This window comes from Melopsittacus undulatus, chromosome 10 (assembly GCF_012275295.1).
Source record: "Melopsittacus undulatus isolate bMelUnd1 chromosome 10, bMelUnd1.mat.Z, whole genome shotgun sequence".
Classification (NCBI taxonomy): Eukaryota; Metazoa; Chordata; class Aves; order Psittaciformes; family Psittaculidae; genus Melopsittacus; species Melopsittacus undulatus.
Window position 1 is genome coordinate 32,911,659 of NC_047536.1, and position 6,063 is coordinate 32,917,721.

The following is a 6,063-nucleotide window of genomic DNA, read 5'->3' on the forward strand; positions in this document are numbered from 1 at the left end:
TGCTGCCCATACATCGCCTCTCCATGCGATGCAATGGCTCTCGTAGCTCATCTTTCAAACAGACAGATCATTTCCTGCAGTCACTGGGTTCAAGCAGCTTTCTGCCTCTGGATAAACTTCACCAGACTGACTAATGCACAGCTGGGGTCCAGGGCATAATTCAAACTGCTTCTTTATCACTATGTGAGCAACAACTGAGGCAGGCTGTAATAGCCACCAGCCTCTCAGGAAAGCCCAGGTGAGTTCCTCACTGCAGGTGTGTTGGTGAAGCTGATGACCACACACACTGTACATGCCCTCTTTTCTCTCCCCTCCTTTATTTCTAACCTAACCACACTCTCACACTTTAAACAGCATTTAAGAGCAGAAACATCACAGAATTACTCTCACATTTGCCACCTTCCCCCCGCTTTGCTCACGTTTCATGTGCCCCATTTGCACAAGATTTTCTACCAGCTTTGGACTATGAATGACACCAAAGTCTGGAGTATCTCAGAATGAAAACTGCGTCTGCACAACAGCACTGCTGCCTAAACACCTTCTATCTTTTCATTCATGACCTCTATAGGCAACTTAGTGCCCAGAGCATCAGTCTGTCTGGGAATCAGACTGCACGTTCTCTCAAGTCATAACTCAGGTCATTTCTACCAGAGTAATGGTAACTTTGGGTATGTTTCTGAGGGTGGTTATGCCTCACAACCCACTCTGGTTTCATAGAATCCCAGCCTGGTTTGGGTTGGAAGGGACCTTAAAGCTCATCCAGCTACAACCCCTGTCATGGGCAGGGACCCCTTCCACTGGAGCAGCTGCTCCAAGCCCCTGTGTCCAACCTGGCCTTGAGCACTGCCAGGGATGGGGCAGCCACAGCTTCTCTGGGCACCCTGTGCCAGCGCCTCAGCACCCTCACAGGGAAGAGCTTCTGCCTAAGAGCTCAGCTCAGTCTCCCCTCGGGCAGCTTAAAGCCATTCCCCAGGAAGCTTTTGAAAGGAGCAACCCCTGTGCAATTTGTGATGTGCAGGTTCACATCTTTGGTTGTATTTATTATTTCAAACAAACCCTAACAGATTAATGCTAATAATGTAAAAACCTGTCTAAAGATCACCCTAACAGTCTTTTACAGATACGCTCCTAGGATTTATCTTCCACTCTCACATGCTTTGAAACAACTGAATGGGCACATCCTGTGTTTTCCCATCCTCAGCAGGGTCAATAAGATAAGGAAGAATCTGAAGTGATATCTGGCTCATAAAATCCCTCCTCTTCCCATCCATACCTGACTCAATCCAAGCAGATCACATTTCCCACAGGGGCTCATTAGTGCTGCTCTTTGCTCAGCATCACGAAATCTTCTTGAGTTGTCTTTCCTCCCAGCTGATAAATTGCTCTTTTGCTGCTTCTCCTGACTTCCTGCCCACCACACCATAGTTCTAAAGGGGCAGTGGGAGGAAAAAACAGAGCTTTTGGACCAAAAAAAGCCCAAAACCTTGATCCCGACAAGCAAATGAACCATCCACATACATGAACCAAGAGTCTAAAGACTGAACACTGATACAACCTCATTTAAACAGGTCCTACCTATATAAAACAAGTAACAAAAAAGCCATAAATGCCACCAAAGTGTTTATGAAAGAAGGTTATTACAGACCAAAAGACCAAACCACCTCACCCTGCCTCATGTTTTCAAGGGCTACTGATAATCAGCTTATTTAGACGTGGCCAAAAGCCTTTGCTGTGGATTGTGAGGCTCCAGAAGCACTGGTTTAGTACAGGCCTCTGAAGGGTTCTTCCCCCTAAACACCAGACTATGTGCACTCACATGATTACATTACCAATGTTTTCCAGATTTAAATAAAGATCTATGTTAGAAAAGGAATTCCATACTCACCAAGGGGGTAAGGAAGCCAAAGTCTCCATAAATCCCAGACCTTCCAGAATTCCCTGCTCCTGTGCTGATCATCCTGAACTTCACCACAAAGGGAGTGATGAGGAAGCTGCTGTGGTGGCAAAACTCCAACTGTGGGGAGTCTCCAGCCAGGTGTAGGCAATGAAGCTGCTTCGTTAACCTAATGATACCCGCCCCTTGTAATGACCCCTCAGCACTCAACAGGGCCTCAGTAACGTGCTCTCAGCTGCAGGAGTGTCCATATTGGGGTCCCCAGGGTTTCAATTAAAGGGTGTTGGTACAGGGGAGCCCACAGCACCCACACTTCTACAGCAGCCTCAAGTTTAAGAGGGTTTGCAGACCACTGATGCTCAGGGAGATGCAGAGCTCTCTTAGGTGTTATCAATAACCAACTCAAGTGACAACTTGTACATCCACAAGAGCTGAGCACAAAAGTCAAAACTATGGCAGCTACAAGACTGTAAATGGGAGCACAGTGATGCAGCACTCATAGAATCACAGAATGGTTTGGGTTGAAGAGACCTTAAAGCTCCTCCAGCTCCAACCCCTGCCACGGGCAGGGACCCCTTCCACTGGAGCAGCTGCTCCAAGCCCCTGTGTCCAACCTGGCCTTGAGCACTGCCAGGGATGGGGCAGCCACAGCTTCTCTGGGCACCCTGTGCCAGCGCCTCAGCACCCTCACAGGGAACAGCTTCTGCCTCAGAGCTCAGCTCAGTCTCCCCTCTGGCAGGTTCAAGCCATTCCCTTGGCCTGTCCCTACAGGCCCTTGTCCCAAGCCGCTCTCCAGCTTTCCTGCAGCCCCTTTAGTCACTGGAGCTGCTCTCAGGTCTCCCCTTCAGGAGCCTTCTCTTGTCCAGGCTGAACCAGCCCAGTTCTCTCAGCCTGGCTCCAGAGCAGAGCTGCTCCAGCCCTCTTTAACAGAGGGACTAGACAGAAGACATAAATGATGACAAAAGCTCCCTAATAACATGCGTATAGAGATATCATTTACTTTCTTCCTATTCCTCCCCCACAGAATGGTGCAGGGCGAATGAAATCAAGGTCGCTTGCACTACGTATTAGTGCCCAATGCACTGCACTAATGCTCTAAATACCTGGAGAACTTGGCAGAACAAGCATTGGACACCTCTTTCACACCATCTTCATTACTGAAGCCACAGCAAAGCACCAGATCCCACTGATTTAGCAGCAGTTGGACAACATTAGAAAGGCATTTGGTGAAGACTTCACCAACCGTCTGTTGTCATGGAGACATCCCAGGTAAAAATAATTCCTTGAATAACTTATAAACAGACAGATGGCATAAACCCTCCTACACCCTCCAAATTAAAGGAGATTCAGTAAAAGACAGGGTAGATGCCAGTTCTAGAACATCCTGCACACAGAAGAACACACAGCTCCAAGGTCTTCCAGTAACTCACCTCAGGAATGTGAACAAAAGGGAGATGAGGGATGAGCCAGGAAGCACAAAGCTGATGCAGAAGTCAAGTCAGCACTTTTTTTATGTAGGCTTTCCCACGGGATTACAAAGGTGCCTTGAAATTATGATCCTACGTAAAATAAGGGAATTAATTCAGGATCATACCAGGGAACAAAAGGCGTTCTCGGAATTCCTAAAGCCCTGCCCATGCTTTCGCTAGGAAATGAAGAGTATTAGACTGTCACATATCACATCCACAATGCATCACTGCACACGCAATATTCCAGTCAATTATAAGTTCACCTTAAGTGTTCTGAAGACAGGCAACCTGTGGGACCAGGAATATTCCCACACGGAACAATCCCATTCACCCTAACACAGGGTCAAAGTGCCTGGAGCTGTGCATAGCACGGTGAGAACGCTGTCGGCTATGAAACAGCCCACTGCAGTGAACCACGGCACTGGTGAAATGCAGCATCTCCCTCTGCCAAGTCCCTCCCCAGTTAAATCATTCCAACTCCATTCTAAGAATAGGCCCAACAAGAGCTGTTCTTCCTCAAAGGAAGCATGGACCAGGCAGGCTGCAGCCAAGGTGGGTATCACAGAACCAGCCATAGCTACACTTGGGCTGTTCTTGGGCAGCATCACCAATTCCAATTAAAACCCTGCACTTCCCTTAACTAGCAAACAGCTTTCCCTTCAAATGAGCAGATGTTGAGTGCTGTTGTCAGCAAAAAGCCAAAGCTTTTTCCAAGTGAAACAGATTGTTCAACAGAAAGAACACAAAGGAGCTGAGACCAGGAAAAGGAGCATTAGATCAAAACACCCTTTCCCCCCATTTAAGTGTTATTTGTGCTTTGTTTCTGCATTTATAGAATCATAGAATGGTTTGGGTTGGAAAGGACCTTAAGCTCATCCAGTTCCAACCCCCCTGCCATGAGCAGACACACCTCACACTAAACCATGGCACCCAAGGCTTCATCCAACCTGGCCTTGAACACTGCCAGGGATGGAGCATTCACAACCTCCCTGGGCAACCCATTTCAGTGCCTCACCACCCTCACAATAAAGAACTTATTCCTTATATCCAATCTAAACTTCCCTTGTTTAAAACAGTCTTCACAGAGCTCATTGGTATCTTTGAGTAAATCCATCAATATTTTTGCCTAAATTCTCCAATCAAAAATCAAGTATTTTGCGAGGAAACACATCTTTAATATTAACAGAACTTTAGAGTGAAAGGAAAACACCAGGATTTTGAACGTTACATCCCATTTCCATCTCTCAAGAACAAGGTAAAAACCAAATTCTGACCTTAATTTGTGATCATGTTACAGCAGAGCAGTAATCCTGTCCATGAGCTTGCTTATTCTTGCCCATTTCTGTCCTTACAACTGAGTGCAGATTTAACTTGATCAGTTTGTCTACAAGCTCAAGTCACTTAAAAGCATCCTTCACAGCAACTAACAATCTCCTTGAAGATTTAAGTATTTAGTACCATTACTTTTGGTTTGACTACAGGCAAAAGAATGTGGTAGTTTCCCCCCCCCCAGTGATGTATGAACATTCACAGCTTCAGTATGTTGCCATCACCAAACAGACAGCATTTCACTGAACCCTGTAACCAGTATTTGGTGCTACCAGCTACATTTGGCTTGAAGCAGAAGGCACCAGGGATACTGTCCAACACACACCAATTCCAGAAACTTTAAACAGCAGAAACTCATTTAAGGAGGGAATTTAAGCATCAATTCTGAAAGCAGACAGGCACGTTCTTTTAGAACTATTACTTGGATTAAATAAGGAGTAAGAAAGACCTATGGCATGAAGGTATTCTACAACAGGCACCAGAGGAATGCTTCTTCCCCCTCACAGTGTCATTTAACATTGCAGAACAAAGAAATAAGGCATCTCTTCAACCTGAGGTGACAGCTGACTGACAATCTGAACAACCAGCAGCACAGTTACCTTAACACTCAATGTGGTCCTAATGAACAGGATTGTTTTACTCACTGTTAAACCTTCTCCTCACTTACCTCAGATGGTGCTGCTCAACCCAGCCCCAGAAATCTCCTCATGCTGAAGCTGTTCCCAATTTTTCCTGCTACCCACAAAGCAGGTTGAAACACATCACAGCGCTGCTTCACAATACAGCCAAACCGGTTTCACCTAAAGGCTCTCAGTTGGTTGGGTTTTGCTGTTGGTTGATGATTTGTTTGGAGGTTTTGGGGTTTTTTTAGGGAATAGTTACCTGGGCTCTATGGGAATAACACAGCAAAGCCTTTAGATCTGGAAGGGAAAAAAAAAAAGAAGAAATAAGGTTTGTGTAACTAACTTTTCTCTTCAGCATCCAGATGGAGCTGAATGTTTTGGCTCTGGAATCATCAGTTGTTAAGTTTCCCAACATACCAACTGCAACCAACAGCAGGTCCTTTTATTAGATGGTTTATAGCGTGTTTATACCATTGCTTCAAAAAGTCAGTTAAAAAAGTCAAATTACTAAAGTTATAGCTGGGAAATGCATCCAAGTCCAATAAAAGAAACCATTCAAAGCTTTACTTCTATTTCTTTACTTCTATCTGGGAAGCTCTTTTCTCAGCCTGGTAACCTGCATCTGTGCTACCTCCTCCTGAGGGCTACAGTACAACTTCTAACTCTTTCAGTTCCTCTACCATACGAAGAGAAAGGAAAGCACAAGTGATGGGCACTGCACATACATGTTCAACATTCAGAGCAGCTT